The sequence below is a fragment of the Procambarus clarkii genome, unplaced genomic scaffold (genome assembly GCF_040958095.1).
Source record: "Procambarus clarkii isolate CNS0578487 unplaced genomic scaffold, FALCON_Pclarkii_2.0 HiC_scaffold_134, whole genome shotgun sequence".
Classification (NCBI taxonomy): Eukaryota; Metazoa; Arthropoda; class Malacostraca; order Decapoda; family Cambaridae; genus Procambarus; species Procambarus clarkii.
Genome location: NW_027189167.1, coordinates 310,001 through 335,678, shown reverse-complemented (window position 1 = coordinate 335,678; position 25,678 = coordinate 310,001).

The following is a 25,678-nucleotide window of genomic DNA, read 5'->3' as shown; positions in this document are numbered from 1 at the left end:
ACTGAACATGGGAGAGGACAGGCACACAGAGAATGACAAAAAGGTGTGTGAAAAATTCAACAAGATTTCCAGGAAGTCTTAACAATAGAGCAAGGAGAAGTCTCTGAGCTGAGAGGGGGTTGCGATAAACCAATCAAACTTGGAAGATATTGAAATATTGAAATTAACAGACACGAGATAAGGAGGTATCTACTCGATCTAGACGTGACTAAGGCTATTGGACCTGATGGAATCTTACCATGAATGCTAAAAGAACAGGCGGAAGCACTCTTCATGCCACTCTCTACGGTGTATACCAAGTCACTGGAAACAGGAGACCTACCAGAGAGTTTCAAAACAGCTAACGTAGTCCCAATATACAAAAAAACGGGCTAGGCAGGAAGCCCTAAACTACAGCCCGTTGTCCTTAACTTGAATACCAAGCAAGATGATAGAGAAGATCGTGAGAAGAAGGCTGGTATCGCATCTGAAGAGAAGATACTTTGTAACACACTACCAGCATGGGTTCAGGGAGGCCAAGTCATGTCTCACAGGTTTAACAGAATTCTATGACCAAGCAACAAGGGAGAGAAGGGTGGGCAGACTGCATTTTCTTGGATTGTCAGAGAGCTTTTGACACAGTACCCCATAAGAGACTGTTGCATAATTTGGAGAAACAAGCTGGCGTAAGCAGTAGGGTGCTACAATGGATAAGAGAGTACCTAAACAACAGGAAGCATATAGTTACTGTGAGTGGTGATTCCTCAGAATAGTGTAATGTCACCAGCGGTTCTGTACTCGGGCCTATCTTGTTTCTGATATACGTGGATGATCTTCAAGATGGTATAGACTCATTCCTCTCAATGTTTGCTGATGATGATGAAATTATAAGAAGTATTAAGACAGAGGAGGACAGCAAGAGGCTACAGGATGACCTGGACAGACTGAAGTAATTATACCAAAAATGGCTACTATAATTTAACTCGAGCAAGTGCAAGGTGATGAAGATAGGCGTAGGGAGAAAAATGCCTATCACAAGGTACCAGCTGGGATAGGAAATTTTTCAGGAGGTAGGCAGAGAGAAACACCTGGGGGTTGGTATCACACCAGACCTGTCCCCTGAAGCCCATATCAATAGCATAACATCAGCGGCATATGCCAGGTTGGCCAAAATAAGAATGGCTTTTAGAAACTTTTGTCAGAAATCATTTAGAACCTTGTATACCACATATGGTCAAACCAATCCCGTAGTATGCCGCTCCAGCATGGCGTCCATATCTCGTCAAGCATAAGACTAAACTGGAGAAGGTTCAAAGGTTTGCCACCAGACTAGTCCACGAACTGAAGGGTATGAGCTACGAGGAGAGAATACGGGAATTAAACCTCACAACACTGGAAGACAGAAGAGTTCAGGGATACATGACCACCACACGCAAGATTCTCAAGAGAACTGATAGGGTAGACAAACACATATTTTTTAACACAAGGGGCACACGCACTAGGGGACACAGGTGGAAATTGAATGGCCAAATGAGCCCGAGATACATTATAAATAATTTTTTTAGTGTCAGAGTAGTTGACAAATTGAATGCTTTATGTGGTGATGTGGTGGAGGCTGACTCCATACACAGTTTCAAGTGTAGATATGATAGAGCCCAGTAGGCTCAGGAACCTGTACACCTGTTGACTGACAGTTGAGAGGCGGGATCAAAGAGCCAAAGCTCAACTTCCGCAAGCACAATTTGGTGAATACAGACACAGACTCACTTACAAAAAATAGGCTAGCTTTGCGAAAGGTAAACTATAAGAAAATATGCAGGCGATGAGTCACAATAACGTGGCTGAAGTATGTTGACCAGACCACACACTAGAAATTGAAGGGACGACGACGTTTCGGTCCGTCCTGGACCATTCTCAAGTTATATTTTTCAATATAAGAAAATATGAAAATTCTTAAAAGATATATCATGGAAAACCGAGCTTAGAGAAAAAACAGCCCAGACATGATGGACTATTCCACACAGAAGTGTAAGGTGGCAGCAGACAAGTTTGTCACAATCCAAAAAGAAAAAAAAAATGCAAATGAGGAATCCATGGTTTAATCAGAGATGTAAGCTGGCACAGCAACTAAGTACAAGGACAATGAAAAACTATAGAAATAACAGAACACTAGAAAGCAAAGAAAGATACTGGGGGCCGGATTAAGGAAGGTACTTACGAAGGTTTTTCTTCTTAGCTAAGAATGTTTTCCTTCTTAGCACTTTCGTGGCGGCTACGGCGGTATTCAAGTAGCTACACTAAGTGGAAAAACCTTCGTAAGTTCATTCCGGGATCTAAGTGTGGTTTCGACCGCTCGTAGCTTTACGTAAACTGGATATAACTCAATTTTTCTCTACTACATAACACTGGGATCGATTTTAAGATTTTGGAACATAAACAAAAGATTTAAAAAAATGAATCTAGTGAAGAGGAGTCCTTCGTGTTAGTTATATATGCATTCTCTGCTTGAAACTTATACTAAACTGTAAATAAACACTGGTGAACATGAAATATGAGAGAAGGTGATGAGCCCTGCCTGATGGGATCATTTACTATCACCAAATGCCCCTGTTCACCTAGTAGTAAGGGTGTACCTTAGCTATACATACCCATTTCTAATTTATTTAGTTTGGTTTTATTTTGAAATTAAATCTGGGTGAGACATAAAATAAAAATATGCTGCACAAATGATGTTAGGTAAGGAGAAGGGTAAAAATGTCAAAAACTCTATTCATTGAATACTTAAAGGTATAATTATGACTATATAGACTATTAAAAAAGAGAGAGGGAAGTAGGGATCCAAGTCCTCTTCCTGTTATACAATTTGGGTGTGGAACAAGTAATTATCAAAAGAAGGCACCATGCCGGGAAGGCTATGTAGTAGTATGGCAGTGAGGTGAGGCAGCTACTTATTTGAGAAATGCTTATTTTGTTTATCTTATAAGCTGAGGCAACTTATTTTATTTGAGGAATACTCAGCTGATTCCTCTACATTTAGCATGGAACAAATTTGTGTCCAAGACCTCTTCCTGTTACACAATTTGACTGTGTGTAACCAAACTAGTAGTGCTCTACAAATCAAGGGACCCAGAATGTGGAATGACCTCCCGAATCATGTCAAAGGCTGTACCTCTCTCAACCAGTTTAAGAGTTAAACTAAGTACTGCCTAATTAACTCCATGTAACCTAACTTACCTCCTAAATGTCAACCCATGTCTTGCTATTTTTTAAACAACGCTGTTCACCAACATGTGCAATTGCTGATTTATGCTATGTTAACCCCCCATTTCTATTTTTTATTCCTTCTTTCAACACAATTTATACCTAATCCCAATTACTATTAAGTTTTAGTCTAAGTGTTTTTCCCCCACACCTTGCCCGAAATGCTATGAGTATTAGTGGCTTTAGGCATTGTATGTACTAGCTCTGTCTATAAATCCAACATTATGTTTGTAAATCAACTGTATGTACTTTTCCTGAATAAAATGTATTTATTATTTATTTTTTTAATCAGTAAATATTAAAAGAAGGCACCAAGCTGGGAAGGCTATGTAGCACCATTGTGTGTAACAATAAACCAATTTTTTTTTTAACAAATAATGCACCTGTATGGGTAAACAAATCCTGTCAGCTGTAAAAATATTGATGCAGTTATTTAAATGAAAAATATAATGAAAGAAATATTACTGGTTTATTTTTATCCTATCTTTTTATACTGTACAGTATATCCAAGGAAGTGAAAAGTTGAGACATCATGCACAATTTAATGAATGATTAGCATGGATTAGCAGTTCAAAAGAAATATGACTATTGCATATCAACATGAGATCTTAATGATCCATGGTTAACATGATTTAATAAGGATAATACAGTATTGTATTTGTAATAATACAAACTATAATTTAAAATCTTTATTACTGATTTTTTTTATTTGGATGATTAGGTATACACAGCAATGTGCTGCTACCCTATTCCATATGGAATATTACACAGTGTAGATAAAAAACTAGCTATAAGTTTATCTAATACTCCCATCTCACAGGATGGTTAGACATACTGAGCATGGAATCAATTTAGAAAATACCAGCCTCAATACAAAAAATAAATCAACTCTGACTAAACAACTCTTCGCGATTTTCACAAGAGGTAAGCACTGAATCATGGAAACATTATATTATTATAATTACTCTTACCAGTTTCGACAAGACTCCTCTCAAACAATGTATTTTTAAACATGTTTAGGTATACACAGCAATGTGCTGCTTCCCTATTCTGTATGAAGGACCACACAGTGTAGATCAAAAACCAGCTACAAGCTCATCCAACATCCTCACCTCACAGGATGGCCAGTCATACATGGAATTAGGAGAGAACAAAATACTTAATGTTGATCTATTAGCCTCCACTGGCAAAATCTGGGTGCAGCACAAGAATATCTTCCAATATTCCTGAGTGTATGAAGTAATTACAGAGCTCAAAATACCTCATACCATTTGGTATGAAGTCACTGATAACAGGGCAATCACAGATATAGTGTTGGAGAGTATGTTCTCTCAAGTAGGACTGAAAAGAGATGTTTTTTTCCACCAAGAGGGCTATAAACCCATGGAACCGCCAACCCGCTGAAGCCGTAAATGCCAAATTCCAGCTAAAAAATATCATTAAGACAATTGGCGGGCCCTTTAACAAGCAGCCGGCTTTCTGTCCTCTTCGAGGTCACTAGATAGTTAGTGGCCCTTGGGTAAATTCAGTAAATATATACAATAATTGTCAGCGTATCTTCCGAGCAACAAGGACAGCTACACAGTATCTCTTAGAATTACGTAGGTAAACAACAAATGTAACATATTTGTTTACTACAATGTCCGTGGTGCCTGTAGAAGTTGAAAAAACAGTTTTACTTCGAAATATACTAATTTTATAAGAAAATTCGACGTAAATAGGAGGCAGTAGAGCTCCGATAAGCTAGCGCTAAATCTTCAATATGAAGAATGTTGCTGCTCTCTGATTGGCCAAACAAAACACAGTAGTGACCTCTATTGGCACGCAAGTGAACCAACAAATTTCTTCCTAAGTGGACGTTATTGAATTGCACCTAAGCATCTTCTTAGGGCACACTTAGGAACCTTCGTAGCAAACCCACTTACGAAGAAATACACAGAGCTTCCTGAATCTAGGTCCAGAGGGCTAGGAATGATTACCTCAAGATCATAAGAGAGGCAGAAAGACAATACGAAAATGGCAGAAAGGAAGGCAAAAATTCAACCTAAATTGCTGCACAGCCACATCAGGGGAAAACATTCAGTGAAGGAACATGTAATGAAACTAAGGATAGGGGCAGATAGATTCATTATAAACAACAAGGAAGTGTGCAAGGAATTCAATTAGAAATTCCAGGAGGTCTTCACGTTTGAACAATGAGAAGAACCAGAGATAAGAGAAAGGGAATATCTAACCAAGTACTTTTGGAGGAGTTTGAGATTACCAGTGGGGGGAGGGGGGGTGGAGTAGGAAGCAATTGCTAGAGCTGGATGTGACAAAGGCTATAGGCCCAGATGGAATCTCACAATAAAAACTAAAGAAGGGAGCAGAAGTAATGTGCCTGCCACTCTCAATGGTGTATAACAAATTACTGGTAAAAGCGAAATTGCCAAAAATTTGGAAGATGGATAATGTAGTTCCCAACAACCAAGAAGGCAGACAGACAGGAGGCACTGAACAAAAAGGCAGTTTGCCAAACTTGCATACCATGCAAGGTGATGGAGAAGATTGTGTGAAAAAACAAGTAGCACATCTGGAGCGAAAGAGCTTTGTAACACATCATCAGCATGGGTTCAGGGATGCCAAGTCGTCCCTTCCCTCAATTCTATTATCAGGCAACAAATATCAAGCGACAAAAATACGGCAAGAATAAGACGGGTGGGCAGACTGCATATTTTTGGATTGCCAGAAAGCCCTTGACACAGTACCCCATAGGAGATTACTGTACAAGATGTAGATGCATTTAGGAGTAAAAGAGAAGGTACTTCTCTTTTACCTAAGCAACAGGTAAAAGAGAAGGTACCTAAGCAACAGAAGACAGCGAGTATCTGTAAATGGTGAGGCCTCAGAGAGGCGAAGCGTCACCAATGGAGTCTCGCAGGGTTCAGTCTTTGGACCTATCCTGTTTCTGAACCATGTAAATGATCTCCCAGATGGAATAGTCTCGTTCCACGCAATGTTTGCTGAGTATGAAAAAATTCTGAGGAGGATTAAGACCAAGGAAGATGACAAGAGGCTACAAGATGACCTAGACAAACTGAAGGAATGGGTCCTGCAAATGGCTACTAAAGTTCAACCAAAGTAAATGTAAGGCAATGCAACTGGGCTGAGAGAACAGGAGACCAGACACATGATACCGAAAGCGAGACGAAATCCTTCATAAAACGGTTATCTAGGAGTTAATATTATGCTAAACCTGTCTCCTGAAGCCCACATCCATAGAATATCATCATTTGCATATGTGAGGCAGACTAACACCAGAACTGCCTTTAGAAATTTGCCTAAGGATTCATTTAGAACCTAGTATATCACATATGTCAGACCAATCCTGGAGTATGTGGCCCCATGTGATGCACAAGGTGTAGGTAAAGAAGGTTCCGAGGTATGCTGCTAAACTACTTCCAGAATTAAGGAGCACGAGTTACGAGAAAAGGCTGCGTGAATTACTTTTCACCTCGCTGGAAGACTAAGGAGCTCGGGAAGACAAGATCACCACATACAAAATTCTCCGGGGAATTGACAGGGTAGACAAGGATGGATTAACACCGGTGGTACTCACAGAAGGGGACACAGGTTGAAATTGCAACCCGTTCTCGCAAATTCGTAAAGTCAATATTGACTTATTAACTACGTGCATAGGTGATATACTAAACATAATAGATACCCTTAAAAAGATTCATAGAAAACACCAACTTACCTAACCTTGTTAGTATCTTAAGATAAGCATCTTATTGCTTCGTAATTACAATTATTACTTAACCTATACCTATTATAGGTTAGGTAATAATTGTAATTACGAAGCAATAAGATGCTTATCTTAAGATACTAAGTAGGTTAGGTAAGGTCGGTGTTTTCTATGAATCTTTTTAAGGGTATCTATTATGTTAAGTATGTCATCTATGCACATATTTAATAAGTCAATATTGACTTATTAAATTTGCGAGAACGGGTTGTGAAATTGAGTATCCAAATGAGCCACAGAGACTTTTCAAAGAACTTTTTCAGTGTCAGAGTAGTTAATGAATAGAATGCATTAGGAAGTGATGTGATGGAGTCTGACTTCATATAGGTACAAATGTAGATAAGATAGAACACAATAAGCTCAGGAACCTGAACTCCAGTTGACTAGCAGTTGAGAGGCGGGCCCAAGGAGCCGAAGCTCAACCTCACAAACACAACTAGGTGAGTACACTCACTTACTTTACTTACGTTGCCAGTTGCTGGAAGAAGACAAATTTGTACCAATTTTCATGACGAGATGGGGAAGCGGAACTTAACTATAGACCAGCATCACTGACAAGCCTTCCCCTACAAAGTCCATGAATGAATAATCAGGTTAAGACTGGTTACATTCTTAAAGATAATTAGGTAAATAAAGAAAACACCAACATGGGTTCTGGGAAGGGAAATCATACCTAACAAAGTTTCTGGAATTCTATAATAAAGTAACAAGAAAAAGGCAGGACGACGATGGAAGGATTGCATATTTATGTCATGCCAAAAAAGCCTTTGATACAATACCACACAGGAGACTAATATACAAACTCGAGAGACAGACATTGATAAGAGATAAAGCCCTAATATAGGTAAGGAATTAACTATCAGGCAGGAGACAGTGAGTTGGCGAGAAGTCAGAATGGCGAGCAGTAAAGATTGGAATTCCTCAAGAATCGGTTCTTGGACAAGTTGAATTTCTAATATACATAACAGACGTCTACAGAAGTTGAGTCTCTTATGTCGATGTTCGCGGATGACGCATTATAAATGTGACAAGTTGTGACAGATGATGACTGTAGGATACTCCAAGAGGACTTGAACAAGTTGAGGAGATGGTCGGAGAAATGGGTACTGGAGATCAACACGATGCAGGTGTAAAGTAATGGAAATGGCACAAAGTGACAGGAGGCCACAGGGACCGTACAAAGTGGAGGAAAACTACCTACTTTTGATGACTCGAGAAGGAGACCTGGGAGTGGATATAATACCAAATCTAACTCCTGAGGCACATAAAAATAGGATAACGACAGCAGCGTACTCTGCGCTAGCAAAAGTTAGAACATCATTCAGGAACCTAAATGAGGAAGCATTTAGAACACTTTACACTTCCTACATGAGACCAGCATTAGAGTATGCCGCCCCATCATGCCCTCACCTAAAGAAACAAAGGAATTAGAAAAGGTTCAAAAGTTTGCAATGAGGCTCGTCTCAGAATTGTGAGGTAAGGGGGTATGAAGGACTGAAGGAACCGCACCTGACGACGCAAGAATAAAGGAAGGATTGGGGAGATATGATAGAAACATATAACATACTTAAGGGGATTGAGAATGTGGAAATAAACGAAATGTTCACACTGAATACCAACAAAACAAGGGGGAATGGGTGGAAGCTCAAAACTCAGATGAGTCATAGAGGTGTTAAAAAGTTTTCATTTAGCAAAAGAGTTGTGGGAAAATGGAATGAACTAAAGGAGCACAGTTGTGGAAGCAACCTTTATTCATAACTTTAAACACTCATATAATAGGGAAAGAGGACAGGAGTCATTGCTTTAAACCACCTGCGGCAAGAAATGCGGGGCCCAGGAGCCAAGGCTAAATCTTGCAGGCACAAATAGTTGAGTACAAATAGGTTAGAACACACACGCATGTAAAAATACATACTCACACACAGGGAGGAATGGGATGCAGACATATAAAATACTTAAGAGGATTGACAAGGTGGAAATATAGAAAATGTTTACTATGAATGCTAATAGAACAAGGGGGGGGGGGCATGGATGGAAGCTTGAGACTCAACTGTGTCATAGAGATGTTAGAACATTTTCTTCTAGCATAACAGTAGTGAGTAAACGGACGGACCTAAAGAAGCTGGTTGTGGAGGCCAGAGGTGCAGTTGTGAACTCAGTTCATAACTGTAAAAGCAGGTATAATAGGAAACAGGTCAGGTGTCATTGTAATAGACAACCAGCTGCTAGAAAAATGGGGTTCAAGAGCTAGATCTAGTTCGATTCCCGGCTCCAGCGAGAAACAATGGGCTGAGTTTCTTTCACCCTGATGCTCCTGTTACCTAGCAGTAAATAGGTACCTGGGAGTTAGTCAGCTGTCACGGGCTGCTTTCTGTGTGTGTGTGTGTGGTGCGGAAAAAAAATTAGTTAGTAACATTTGAAAGGCGGGCCGAAAGAGCAGAGCTCAACCCCCCGCAAGCACATCTAGGTGAACACACACGCACTGTGTGCGTGTGTGTTAGTGGGGCCGTGGCTTAATGGACAGCGCTTGGGACTCGTAATCCCAGGGTCTAGGTTCGATCCCGGCAGCCGGCGGAAACAGATGGTCAAAGTTTCTTTCACCCTATGCCTTTGTTACCTAGCAGTAAATAGGTATCTGAGAGTTAGACAGCTGTTACAGGTTGGTTTCTGTGTGATTGTGTGTGTATTCACTTAGTTGTATTCACCTAGTTGTGCTTGCGGGGGTTGAGCTCTGCTCTTTCGGCCTGTTTCTCAACTGTCAATCAACTGTTTCTACTACTACTACTACTATTTTTTTTTCCACACCACACACACACACACACACACCAGGAAGTAGCCTGTGACAGCTGACTAACTACCAGGTACCTATTTACTGCTTAGGTAACAGGGGCATAGGGTGAAAGAAACTTTGCCCATCGTTTCTCGACGGCGCCTGGGATCGAACCCGGGACCACAGGATCACGTGTACAGCGTGCTATCCGCTCGGCCACCGGCTCCCCACTGTGTGTGTGTGGTTGGGGGGGGGGTGAGACAAAAAAGACATAGTAGTTAGTAACAGTTGATTGATTGACAGTTGAGATGCGGTCCGAAAGATCAGAGCTCAACCCCCGCATGCACAACTAGGTGAATACAACTAGGTGAATACACTATACTCACACCCACCCACAACAGTGGGCGTTGAAAGGAAATTGTGGGCAACGATTCTCAGCTGTGACGAGAAAATAATTAATAAGAAAGAAACACACTCCCTAGGATGTTAAGTATGGAGGGGAGGATGTAATTAAGCAAGTATTTTGGCTTTATGGGGCAATGAAGTGAATCGTGAAGCTTCGTATTTCTTTGATTTTCGCTAACCTGCTCTTAATATATGCAGTACAATACATAACCTGTAAAGACCATGCTAATAAGACGTATTCCTCTCTACCTTACCTTGGTGGTCTAAGGAAATGTGCAACATTCAATATCTAAGAATACACACCATGGAGAGGAGAAGCATTGTTGGGGATGGGGTCAGGGATGAAATCGTTGTTGAGACAATAGTGGTGAGTAAGTATAACAAGGTTACACCAGGAGTGGGGAGCTATACGGGCACAAATGCACAAAACATATATTAGAATCACAGATATGAGGGAACAATGTATGAACCAGATGAAATAAGCAATAAATGGGAAAAATAAAAAAATGGGAGAGGTACTATAGAAACTCAAGAGTCAATTAGAATAAAGAAAACAGAGAAGGAAAAAAATATTTACATAAAGAACTAAAAGAGTGCCAAGAGAGGGTGCAGAAACAAAGGGTAGACGCAGTGAAGAAATTTAAGGAAGAATGAGAATATATGGGAACCTACTGGAATAGCCAATGGGAAGAGTTATGTGAGAAATGTGACAGAGAACATTCAAACATGGAGAAGAACTACGGAAAACTCAATTAAAGGAGGCAGCAATTTATGACAAACAAACCCAGAAAATAATAACAACCTTAGAAAACAAATTAGAGAGACTGAACGCTGAAAATAGGAACACATTGCCCAAAGTACCCAGGAAAATTTATATAATTTGGGAAAGAATGTTGGATATGGATCTACAAATAGCAAACCTTCAAAGCATGAATATAATCCAGAGAGAAAAGAAATGTTATTCAAAGTCTTCCAGATACAGCAGGACACCAGCGCTGAACGCTTGCAAAATGAAAGGGAATCACCCACACATCCTTTGGCTACTATTCCCATGCAAGGAAACCTAGAAGTTTACAGTCTGGGTTCATATACAACACCACAAGAACATCGAAGAAATATATCATTAAAACTGGTATTTATAAATGAGTTGGCATCAAGAATCCTGGTGAGATGCAAAGATAACCTCAGTGGTATGGGAGGATTCAGAAAGGTATATACCTTTAATTTGACAAAAATAAAAATAAATAAAGTAAAAGATAAAACCGAGCAGGGAATGAGTAAATAAGAGGGAGGGAGAGAGAGATAGAGAAACTGTAAGTGTGGAGGAAGCGAGAAATAGACAGCAGGGGAAAAGAACCCAAACCACTTCTCCAACTGCCTTAGGAGCAACAAGTCGAAGTATTGGCATTAGGAGTCAAGAGGATGATATAATACAACAAGAGTAGTCAGAAAGGCAGTAACTGTCATCCCTGGTTACTAATTGTGCCAGTAACGGTACAACCAGTAACCAGGGATGATAACGAGTAGTTATCCCAGGCTCCACACCATTATCCTTACCCCAGACAAATCCAACATACTCCCAAAAGCTATCTAGCATTCTACTCATCACATTTTCCCAAACCTCTCCTTTTCTTCACCCCCATTTATTCCTGTTGTTCAAGATATGTTGTTGAACGTTCCTTCTCTTGCCAGCACATAGGGCTCCAGCAGCATCTTCAAGGACAACACCTACACCTAATCCCAAGGGAGTGGTGGAGCTTAAAAAACACTACAGCCACATATCTGCTTCTTGGGGTGTCGTCTACATCACTTCATACACGTTACAGAGCTCACTCAACCTTTGCTCACTGTAAAATCCGCTAAACTCAGTTTGCATCCTGTCCAGTCATCAAATAAATGATGTTGAATTAGGGGCGATGATGATCGAGGGATCGGATGCGCTCCTGCGTACACGTAAAGGGTCAATCGTGAAGTCTAATGGCAAAATGAATTTTGCCTATCGGCGGAAGCTAATGTGCGTTACGGCAAATAAAGATATGAATGGGCAGATAATTGGATAGCCCCAGGAGACCTTAAGGGTGACAAGCACCGTCTCCACCCCACACAGAGAACACTGGGTAGCAAAAGCGAAAACTTGGCCTTCAACTAAAACTCAAAAGGTAATTCAATGTTCCCGGCAAAACGGGAAGTCATTCACCTACCAAGTCTGAGCGCACTCCAGGAAGGGAGCTATTAGGGGAAAGCGGCAATAAAATATAACTGTATAGCACAGGGAAGGAATCAAGATAGAGACTATGAATGGGACGGGGTAAAGGAATTTTGCCCAACCACTTGGATGGTCGGGGATGGAATGCCGACATGCATGATGCCAGACCGTCTCTCTACCGTCCATCCTAAGCGGTTGACGACACACCTTGAGCCCACCACTGCTGAGGGCACACCAGGAGCCCACTACGGCTGAGGGCACACCAGGAGCCCACCACGGCTGAGGGCACACCAGGAGCCCACCACTGCTGAGGGCACCCAAGGAGCCCAGCACTGCTGAGGGCACCCAAGGAGCCCAGCACTGCTGAGGGCACCCCAGGAGCCCACTATCGTGGGGTTGTTACTGATGTTATCAGCCATGATACGTTTTTGTTGTCATAGAGAGCTAGTGAGAGCTTGGTGGTGGTGGTCCTTACCAGGTTGTCTAGGGAGTATGAGGGGTAAGGGAAACAGCCTAGTACACAAGTCACAAATTTATACGTACAAGTCACAGGATTACATTTAACAAGGCGTTTTCCTTACAACATAAGATCACTATGTATTATAACTCAAGTGGCTCTGACCACCCCACGGCTCACTGTCCCATTCCTGGTGTCATGCACCCAGCCACAAACCGCTATCAACCAACGACACATATATTTTTGCCTTTAGGAAACCTGGACTCTTATAAAACCTCTCCAACTTCTGCAATATTACTCTACCCAATCTTGCAACCCTGGATATAGACAAGGATAGGCTTATCTGACTGAACGGCCGGAGAAAACCCCTCAAATAGCACGAACGGTTGGCAGCGATACACATCCCCCTTCAGTCAAGATGGCATCCACCTCTCTTGCCTCATTGCCCCTTAATACTCTACTCTTTACATATGCTATCAAACACATTAATGATTGTATTTACTATATTCTCCCATGCATACCTTTTTATAGAGTCCATTTTTCCCTTACATAGTAAAGCTATTCAAGTTCACATTATTTCTGATGATCTCCAGCTGAGAAGGCACTACTTTACTGGGCGGAGTAATAATGATGACTCGCGGCCTCTCTGATCTCAGCTGGGGATTTATACTAATATACACTCTCCCTTTGTCCACCAACATTTTACATCCTAAACCAACCTCCACAGGAGGTAAGGTTCGTAACACCCCTCCTAAGCCATAGAGAAAAAAAGGGAAATTCTTAAAGGAATTTCACTTTTTTTTCACATAAAATTAACACCTCAAACAGATTTCATAGTAATTGTAAAGAAACAGTAAATGATATATAATAAACACTAGATACACAATAATATATACATCTCTGAGCAATAGTACAACCCTAAGTCACCCAAGGTTTTGGCAATCTAGAAAGTGCATCTTCTACTACATTTAATTTTCCTGGAATATGTTTGATGACCAGATTGTACTCTTGCAGCAATAAAGACCACCTTAATATTCTCTGGTTGGAATTCTTCATGCTAGCAATAAATGTTAAGGGGTTGTGGTCAGTAAACACTTTAACAGTATTGCCTGATAAATAAATGTCAAATTTTTTAACAGCTAATAATAATGATAAAGCCTTCTTCTCCACTGTGGAGTAATTCTGTTGGCATTTAGTAAATTTTTTAGAACAGTAATGTATTGGATGATTAATACCCTCATCATCTTCTTGCATTAACACAGAACCAGCACCCCAGTCCGAAGCATCTATATATAGTTTGAATGGCTTAGAGTAGTCAGCAGTAGCGAACACTGGACCAGATGACAACATTCCTTTTAGTTTAGTAAATGTATCCTGACATTCCTGGGACCATCTAAACTTTACATTTTTACATAGCAAGTTTGTCAAAGGAACTGCAATTGCTGCAAAATTTTTACAGAACTTCCTATAATAAGCACACATTCCTAGATATCTTTGTACCTCCTTCTTCCTAGTCAACACTGGATACTCTAATATATCATTTACTTTATTTTTGAGTGGTAACACCTTCCCATTTCCCAGTTCATATCCTAAGTAAGAAATACTAGCTCTAGGAAAAGTACATTTATGTAGGTTTACAGTTAAATTAGCCTCCTTTAAGCATTTTAATAGTTTAGCCAAACCTTTCATATGGTCCTCCCAATTATTGTGAAAAATTACAATATCATCCAAGTAAGCTCTACATTGTGGTATGTCTTTTAACACTAAGTTCATAAGACGCTGGAAAGTTGCTGGGGCCTTTTCAGCCCAAAGGCATTACAGTGAATTCATACAACCCATCTGCAGTTATAAATGCACTCATATCCCGAGCTCTTGGTGTTAAAGGAATTTGCCAGTACCCTTTTGACAAATCTAGTTTGGTTACAAACTTGGCTCTACCAACACTGCCAATACAATCATCTAATCTAGGCATTGGAAAATTATCATCAACAGTCATTACATTTAGCTTACGGTAGTCAACGACCAACCTCTGAGTTCCATCCTTCTTTGGAGCCAAAATACAAGGGCTACTCCAACTGCTGCTGCCAGGTCTCACCAATCCATGTTGAAGCATGTAGTCGACTTCTTTCCGGATGAGATTCAACTTGGTAGGGTTGAATCTATATGGGTGTGACTTGACTGCTTGGATGTCGGTCACCTCGATGTCGTGGTATATAACTGTAGTCTGAGTGGGAATATCGCCAAAGATGTCTGCATGAGAAGTCAGCAACTGCTCCAAGTCCTGCTTCTGCTCTGATGACAAATGTTCCACCATTTTCTGGACATTATCCAATCACTCCCCATTGCTAAAATAAGGTACATGAGCATTAGGTACACTATTAAAATCACATTCCCCATTATTCTCATCTACATGGGCTACACTAAGCACCTGGTTGGTATTGGTAGTTCCCTTCTGTGTTAGTTTCATCCTATTCACAAGCACTACTCTTTCCTTTCTCTTGAGATCAGGTGTTTGGATTACATAGTTGGTGGGACTGAGTTTCTTTATCACTGTATAAGGACCTTGGAACCTATGCAACAATGTTGGTCCCTGTCGTGCCATTAGTACCACCACTTTATCACCTGCCTCAAAATGTCGTTGCTTTGTCTTTTTATCGTACTGTGCCTTCATTTTTCCTTGAGCTTCTTTAAGATGAATTAAGGCTTTAGCCCTGTTTTTATTTAACTTATCTTGTAAGTCATGAATATAGTTTACCTGCACAACACTCTTTGGATTTCCGACCAACTTATCTCTTAAGATGGTTAGTGGACTCCTCACCTCATGGCCAAAAACTAATGAGTTAGGTGAACACCCCAGGGACTCCAGATAAGTATCCCTCAGTGCCATGAGCACCAGTGGAAGACCATCATCCCAGTCTCTGCCAGTTTTTATGCAACTGGTTCTCAGCATTTGCTTAAGGGTTTGATGCATCCTTTCCAAAGCACCTTGGCTCTCCGGATGGTAAGTAGTGGATGTCTTATGGAGGATGCCAAACTCCTCACAAAACTGCTGAAAAGCTTTGGAAGTGAAATTTGCCCCATTATCTGTCTGTATTACTTTTGATAAGCCAAAAATAGTACAAAATTTCATTATGTGCCTTACTACCACTTTCGTTGTAGCATTTCTCACAGGGAATGCCTCAGGAAAGCGTGTAGTCTGACACATCATGGTGATAATATACATATTACCACTCTTGGTTCTAGGCAATGGGCCTACTACATCAACAATAATATGGGTAAAGGGTTCCTCGGCTACCACAATTGGCTGTAAAGGAGCTTTTGGTACTACCTGGTTTGGTTTGCTACTTTTTATACATACTGGACATTCATTACAATACTGGATGACATCTTTCTTTAATCCAGGCCAGGTAAAGTACTTGCTTATTTTATTATATGTTTTAGCAATACCCTGATGACCGCCTATTGGTGAATCATGGGCTACACTTTGCACTTTTTCTCTATAACCCCTCGGTAGGACTACTTGATTAACTACCTCCCAAGTGTGTGACACAGGTGAGCTCCAAGGTCTCCACTTCCGCATCAACACCTCTTTAGTGTAGTAATAAGTCATAGCCTCCGATTTTGCTTCTAGTTCAGTTATTGCCTTATTATGCAAGTCAGTCAATGTAGGATCAGTTCTTTGCTGATGAATAAAATTTGATTTTGATCTCAAGTCTGAAGAGCCAGATGTGGTAACTGGACTACAATCTCCCCTACCCCCTTTTCCTAGGTGGTTTGGTGGAGGTGCTCCCCATCCTGTTACCATCTGCTTTTTCCAACTTTGCCATAAAAGTGTCGCAAAGATCCACTTTACTATTTGATTTGTTAACCTCTAATTTTGTCTCCTGGCTTACATTATTGGGAGTTTGTGATATTTGAGACTCTGATTTTGACTGGGTCACGGCACATGCTGGGTACATTACCTTGTCCTCAGGATCTGCCCATGCCCTAATCACCTCTGGCTTAGTTAGCATAAGAACATAAGAACAAAGGTAACTGCAGAAGGCCTATTGGCCCATACGAGGCAGCTCCTATTCTATAACCACCCAATCCCACTCATATACTTGTCCAACCCGTGCTTGAAACAATCGAGGGACCCCACCTCCACAATGTTACGCGGCAATTGGTTCCACAAATCAACAACCCTGTTACTGAACCAGTATTTACCCAAGTCTTTCCTAAATCTAAACTTATCCAATTTATATCCATTGTTTCGTGTTCTGTCCTGTGTTGATACTTTTAATACCCTATTAATATCCCCCCGGTTATGTCCATTCATCCACTTGTAAACCTCTATCATGTCACCCCTAACTCTTCGCCTTTCCAGTGAATGCAACTTAAGCTTTGTTAATCTTTCTTCATATGAAAGATTTCTAATTTGGGGAATTAACTTAGTCATCCTACGCTGGACACGTTCAAGTGAATTTATATCCATTCTATAATATGGCGACCAAAACTGAACTGCATAATCTAAATGGGGCCTAACTAGAGCAAGATATAGCTTGAGAACCACACCAGGTGTCTTGTTACTAACGCTGCGATTAATAAATCCAAGTGTCCGATTTGCCTTATTACGAACATTTATGCATTGATCCTTTTGTTTTAAATTCTTACTAATCATAACTCCCAGATCCCTTTCGCAATCCGACTTCGCAATCACAACACCATCTAGCTCGTATCTTGTAACTCTATCATCATTACCTAACCTCAGAACTTTACATTTCCCAGCATTAAACTGCATCTGCCAATCCTTTGACCATTTCAAAACCCTATCTAGATCAACTTGAAGTGATAGTGAGTCCTCCTCCGAATTAATTTCCCTACCGATTTTCGTATCATCGGCAAATTTGCAAATGTTGCTACTCAAACCTGAATCTAAATCATTTATATACATTATAAACAACAGAGGTCCCAGGACAGAGCCTTGAGGCACTCCACTTACAACATTTTCCCACTCTGACTTGATTCCATTTATACTAACTCTCTGTTTCCTTTGGTATAGCCATGCCCTAATCCAGCTTAATATAGCACCCCCAATACCATGAGACTCTATTTTTTTAATCAGTCTTTCATGTGGCACTGTATCAAAAGCTTTGCTAAAGTCAAGGTATACAACATCGCAATCCTTACCACTATCAACTGCCTCAACAATGCTAGAATAAAAAGATAACAAATTTGTTAAACATGAACGGCCATTTATAAAACCATGTTGCGACTCAATTATTAATTTATGTTTTTCAAGATGAAGACGAATTTTATTTGCTATTATAGATTCGAGTAACTTTCCCACAATAGACGTTAGGCTAATTGGTCGATAGTTAGACGCAAGTGATCTATCTCCTTTCTTAAAAACTGGTATCACATTAGCAACTTTCCAAAACTCTGGCACTCTGCCTGACTCTATTGATTTATTAAATATGGTTGACAGTGGGTCACAAAGCTCCTCTTTGCATTCTTTAAGCACCCTAGCAAACACTTCATCCGGCCCTGGGGATTTGTTTGGTTTGAGTTTTACTATTTGTTTAAGAACATCCTCCCTGGTAACTGCTAAACTCGTCAACCTGTCCTCGTCCCCACCCACATAGACTTGTTCGGCTGAAGGCATATTGTTAAGTTCCTCTTTAGTAAATACAGATACAAAATATTTATTAAAAATACTACTCATCTCTTCATCACTATCTGTTATTTGACCTGTCTCAGTTTTTAATGGACCTATCCTTTCCCTAGTCTTAGTACGATATAACTGAAAAAACCCTTTAGGATTTGTCTTTGCTTGCCCTGCTATGCGAACTTCATAGTTTCTTTTTGCTTTCCTTATCTCTTTTTTAACATTTCTAACCAGTTGTACGAATTCCTGTTCTAAAGTGACCTCCCCATTTTTAATCCTTTTGTACCAAGCTCTCTTTTTACCTATAAGGTTCTTCAAATTCTTTGTTATCCACTTTGGGTCATTAGTATACGATCTATTCAATTTGTATGGTATACTACGTTCCTGTGCTTTGTTTAGAATATTCTTAAATAAGTTATATATTGAATCCACATCGAAATCCCCAATTAAGTCACCTATCGCTGGGTTCATGTCTCGCTCCAAGACCGGCCCACACCCCATACCCAAGCCTTTCCAATCAATTTGACCCAAAAAATTTCTTAGGCTATTAAAATCAGCTTTTCGAAAATCTGGCACTTTAACAGAATTTTCTCCTACTGGTCTATTCCATTCTATGCTAAATCTGATTTCTTTGTGATCACTGCTCCCTAGCTCACTCCCTATTTCGATGTCATTAATTTGCGTTTCCCTGTTAGTTAACACTAAATCTAAAATATTATTTTCCCGTGTTGGTTCCTTAATGTGTTGCGTAAGAAAGCAATCGTCAATTAATTCTTGAAAATCTTCTGCTTCACTATTCCCTGTTTTGTTCAACCAGTTTATTCCGCTAAAATTAAAGTCACCCATGACATAAATACTGTTAGATCTAGATGCTCTAGATATTTCATCCCATAGATGCTTTGCTTCCATTCTGTCTAAATTTGGTGGCCTATATATTACTCCTATTATAATATTATTAGCTTTTTCGTTTAATTCAATCCAAATAGTTTCTGTGTGTGGCTCTGTTTTGATTCCCTCTTTGAGACTACATTTCAAATTGTCCCTAACATATATGGCTACTCCACCTCCTCGTCTAATATATCTATCTGTGTGAAATAGTTTAAATCCATATATTTGATATTCAGCTAATAGTTCTCTATTTTCTACATTCATCCACGTTTCGGTAAGTGCAATAATATCTATTTTTTCTGTGCAGACAAGAGCATTTAATTCGTTAATTTTATTTCTTAGACTTCTACTGTTAGTGTAATATACCCTAAGTGAATTGTTATTTTGCGGACCTTCTCTTTCCCTGATCGTTTTGCCAATTCCTTTCTCCCACAAACACATACTTTTATTACCTCCTTCCTCCAAATCAATTCCCATACCTCTATCTACTAACAGTTTAAACCCAAACAAACACCTCTAACCACTTCTTCTAGCGAGTTCGCAACAGCAACAACCCCAGCTCTCGATAGATGCACCCCATCACGAGCATACATTTCATTTCTTCCATAGAAGTGTTCCCAGCATTATTGGGTGGTCATCTCTTTTAACTCTATTACCGGCAAGATCATTCCCCACAATTAGATCAATGCCAGCAACTGGTAATTTAGGACTAACACCTACTAAACTTTTGCCTTTAATAAAATTACAGTCTAGGTTTACTTCTCTCTAGTGTACAGTCTGGAAATCTCCTGTGATTCCCTGTATAATCATTACCTCCCCAGTCTCTGTAGACTGTATATATTCTAACACACTCTCTAATAATAAAGATTGGGATGCTCCTGTATCCCTCAAAATTTTAACATCATGCCACAAACCATTTGCACACTGTAATTTCCCATTTGATATAAACTCTCCAAAATGATTTATAGCAAGTGCTTTTTTCCCCATTATTTTTGTTACACATTTGGTTTTCCTCCCATCACACACTGTGAGTGCCATAGGCCTCTTTTCTGGGTGGAGAAACCAACAACTCTTAACAACATGACCCTTCCTATGGCAGTAGGAACACTGTTTCAACTCTGGGTGAGGCTTATTACTGGTGTGATCCTCTTTGGGTTTCACATTACTCTCTTTACCACCTGGCACCTTTGAAAAAGTGTTTCCTTGACCTGCTGTTGGGTACATGTGGGACCCAAATCTGACTGAGAAGTTTACTGCTCGACCAGATCCTTGTCTATTTGATTGAATTTTATTTGTAAAAGTTACTTTATGCATCAACTCATATTCATCTGCTAATTTAGCCAACTCATAGATATCTCTGGGTAATTTCTCTGCCAAATACAAAGCCACATTAGAAGGTATGCAAGATAAAAATTCTTTTACTAGGAGTAAATTTTTAAGAGAGTCCAGATCCCTAATTTTTTCTGCATCTAACCATTTATTAAACATGTGATATTTCTCTTGTGCAAATTCTACCAAGGTTTGACTTGGGTCTCGTCTCAGTTGTCTAAACTTCTGCCTATAAGCCTCAGGAACAAGTTGATTAAGCAGTAAGGATGGCTGCTTTTACCTTATCATAGTCAAAACTGTTACTCAAAGGCATAGTTGCAAATATCTTCTGTGCCTTTCCCACCAACTGACCTTGAAGAAGAGATACCCATTGTATTTCAGGCCACTCCATACTCTTTGCCAACTTTTCAAAATGTATGAAGAATTGGTCTGGGTCAGACTCACAGAATAGAGGAAACTTGATATTTTTGTGAATCTTTAACTGACCAGGTGTTCCTAAATCGTCAACACCGATATTTTCTGATCTAATTCCCAAATCTGCTAGCCTAATCTGTAACTCTATCTTTTTCTGAGCTAGCTCCACTTCTAACCTCTTCATAGCTAGTTCTTGAGCTTGCTCTGCCTCTATCCTCTTCTGAGCTTGCTCTGCCTCTAACTGCAAGTTCTTTAGTTCCAATTCTGCCTGCCACTGCATCTGAGTCTCTACCTTTCCTGTAGTTACAACATTTGCACCACTGGTGGACGGGGACTGCTCTAATATTTCCTGTGGGAGAATTTGCTTATCTACCCAGTGTATCATTATTTCTCTTAGCAGTTCCGTCTTCACCATTCCCATGTGCAATAATAGTCCATAGTGCTTGACAACAGCCACTAGGATAGACTTTTTTGCCGCTTTCAAACCCTCAACACTAGGATTGTCGACAATTTGTTGTGCTACCAAATCCATTTTTTAGTGTGCTAAGATACAGCAGACTCCAACACAATTTATAATTCTGCACCACCTTTCTCTTTTTAGGCTGAGACTTTATTTTGAATACTCATAAGGACAGTGCTTAGTTTACTTGACTGCCCTGTCAACTGGTAAATTTTTTGCACTCGAGAACACACACAAAATTTCTTTAAACACTTTTCATAACGATTAATAAAATGTACATAAATAAGTTATGAAGTTCATATTCATATTATACCAATATTAAAAATATTCTAAATTTCTACACAAGCTAAAGTAAAAAAAATAAGCTACACAATTTTTATATCAGATTACATCTACAGGCTATCCACTTTTATTAGGCTTTCGATCAGGCTGCTCAATATGTAAGGTGCTTCCGGACAGGCTACCCAATTCTATCACGGGGGCGTATGTTACTGATGTTATCAGCCGTGATACGCTTTTGTTGTCATAGAGAGCTAGTGAGAATTTGGTGGTGGTGGTCCTTACAAGATTGTCTAGGGAGTATGAGGGGTAAGGGAAACAGCCTAGTACACAAGTCACAAATTTATACGTACAAGTCACAGGATTACATTCCACAAGGCGTTTTCCTTGCAATATAAGATCACTATGTATTATAACTCAAGTGGCTCTGACCACCCCACGGCTCACTGTCCCATTCCTGGTGTTATGCACCCAGCCACAAACCGCTATCATCCAACGACATACATTTTTGCCTCTAGGAAACCTGGACTCTTATAAAACCTCTCCAACTTCTGCAATATTACTCTACCCAATCTTGCAACCCTGGATATAGACAAGGATAGGCTTATCTGACTGAACGGCCGGAGAAAACCCCTCAAATAGCACGAACGGTTGGCAGCGATACACATCCCCCTTCAGTCAAGATGGCGTCCACCTCCCTTGCCTCATCGCCCCTTAATACTCTATTCTTTACATATGCTATCAAACACATTAATGATTTTATTTACTATATTAACCCATGCATACTTTTTTATAGAATCCATTTTTCCCTTACATAGTAAAGCTATCCAAGTTCACATTATTTCTGATGATCTCCAGCTGAGAAGGCACTACTTTACTGGGCGGAGTAATAATGATGACTCGCGGCCTCTGATCTCAGCTGGGGATTTATACTAATATACACTCTCCCTTTGTCCACCAACATTTTACATCCTAAACCAACCTCCACAGGAGGCAAGGTTCGTAACACCCACCACGGTTGAGGGCACACCAGAAGACCACCACAGCTGAGGGCACACAAGGAGCCCACCACGGCTGAGGGCACACCAGAAGACCACCACAGCTGAGGGCACACAAGGAGTCCACTACGGCTGAGGGCACACCAGGAGCCCACCACGGCTGAGGGCTCACAAGAAGCCAGTTACAGCTGAGGGCACACCAGAGCCAATCACGGCTGAGGGCACACTAGGAGCCCACCACGGCTGAGGGTACACTAGGAGCCAATCACGGCTGAGGGCACACCAGGAGCACACAACGGCTGAAGGCACACCAGGAGCCCAAAACGGCTGATGGCACACCAAGAGCCCACCACGGTCGAGGGCACACCAGTAGCCCACCACGGCTGAGGGCACACCAGGAGCCCACCACGGCTGAGGGCACACCAGGAGCCCACCACGGCAGAGGGCACACCAGGAACCCACCACGGCTGAGGGCACACCAGGAACCCTCCACGGCTGAGGGCACACCAGGAACCCACCACGGCTGAGGGCACACCAGGAGCCTACTACGGCTAAGAGCACACTAGAGCCCCATCACGGCTGAGGGCCCACCAGGAGCCCATCACGGCTGAGGGCACACAAGGAGCCCAACACGGCTGAGGGCACACCAGGAACCCACCACGGCTGAGGGCACACCAGGAACCCACCACGGCTGAGGGCACACCAGGAACCCACCACGGCTGAGGGCACACCAGGAACCCACCACGGCTGAGGGCACACCAGGAGCCTACGACGGCTAAGAGCACACTAGAGCCCCATCACGGCTGAGGGCCCACCAGGAGCCCATCACGACTGAGGGCACACAAGGAGCCCAACACGGCTGAGGGCACACCAGGAGCCCATCACGGATGAGAGCACACCAGGAGCCCACCACTGCTAAGGGCACACCAGAAGCCCATGACAGCTGAAGGGACACCAGGAGCCCACCACTGCTGAGGGCACACCAGAAGCCCATGACAGCTGAAGGGACACCAGGAGCCCATCACGGCTGTGGGCACACCAGGGGCCTATCACGGCTGAGGGCACACCAGGAGCCCACCACGGCTGAGGGCACATCAGGAGCCCATCACTGCTGAGGGCACACCAGAAGCCCATGACAGCTGAGGGCACACCAGGAGCCCATCACGGCTGAGGGCACTCCAGGGGCCTATCACGGCTGAGGGCACACCAGGAGCCCACCACGGCTGAGGACACATCAGGAGCCCATAATGGTTGAGGGCACACCAGGAGTACACTACAGCTGAGCGCACACCAGGAGCCCACCACTGCTGAGGGCACACTGGGAACCCACAATGGCCGAGGGCACACCAGGAGCCCACCTCAGCTGCGGGCATACCAGGTGCCCACCACAGGTGAGGGCACACCAGGAGCCCACCTCGGCTGAGGGCACACCAGGAGCCCACCACGGGTGAGGGCACACAGGAGCCCACAACGGCTGAAGGCACACCAGGAGCCCACCACGGCTGATGACACACCAGGAGCCCACATCGGCTTAAGGCACACCAGGAGCCCACCACTGCTGAGGGCACACTGGGAACCCACCATGGTTGATGGCATACCAGGAGCCCACAACGGCTGAGAGCACACCAGGAGCCCACCACGGCTGAGGACACACCAGGAGCCCACAACGGCTGAGAGCACACCAGGAGCCCACAACGGCTGAGAGGACACCAGGAGCCCACCACGGCTGAGGACACACCAGGAGCCCACAACGGCTGAAGGCACACCAGGAGCCCACAACGGCTGAAGGCACACCAGGAGCACACAACGGCTGAAGGCACACCAGGAGCCTACCTCGGCTGAGGGCAAACCACGAGCCCACCACGGCTGGGGGCACACTAGACACACAGACTTGGCTACACACGCTCAAGGGTCGAGGGAGGGTGTACACGTTGTGCCGCGCTCGTCAATAAGGCTTCATATTTCGGGACTTCTGAGGGATACACCGGAAATTCGGTGTTCAGTGATATTACAAAGTGCAACACACCATTTGAAACGTTATGGATTGTGTCCGATAGTGAATATTAGACAAGTTCAGGGGAACGACATCAGTGCTAGGACAAGCACATGGGCCACTGCTTGACCAGAGTGTACACAACTAGATGTGATAGTGAAGATCATAACAAATAGTGAATAGGACAGTGAAAAAGTGATTCTAAACGTGTAGCATTAGAACTATATCAGTGCGAAGAGGAACAAGAAACAGAGTAGTGGTGATAGATAGTGGCAAGTTGGAGGGACCTATGCCTGGCAGCGGCGTTGATGGATATCAGGCCTACACTCGACTGTCAACAGTACTTTTAACTCCTGTTTGTGCTGTGGGATGTTTTGAATTGGCAGTAAGGTAAGGCCTCTCAAAAAGTTAGTCAAGCGGTGTACAGTGTTATTGCATTTAAATAGTTAGACTTAGGTATAAATTAGCAAACGGAAACGAACCTCAAGGGAAGTGTTCGGCTCATGTGGGAACTAGTTTTCTGATACCCAAGTGTGAAAAACACTGCGCCCTACACCGAGACAATTCCCCCCTCCCACCAGTGCACCAACAGTACACACACAGCCTCCCAACCACAAGGCCTTCCCCCTCCCATAACCCTCCCGCACTAATCCGCCCCACACACCCTCACCATACCATCCCTCTCTTCCACCTCCCCCCCTATGCACACACACACACACACACCTCTCTTTCTCTCCTCCCCTTCTTTTTCTCTCCCTCCTTTCTCTCTCTCATTCTCTCTCTCTCTCTCTCTCTCTCTCTCTCTCTCTCT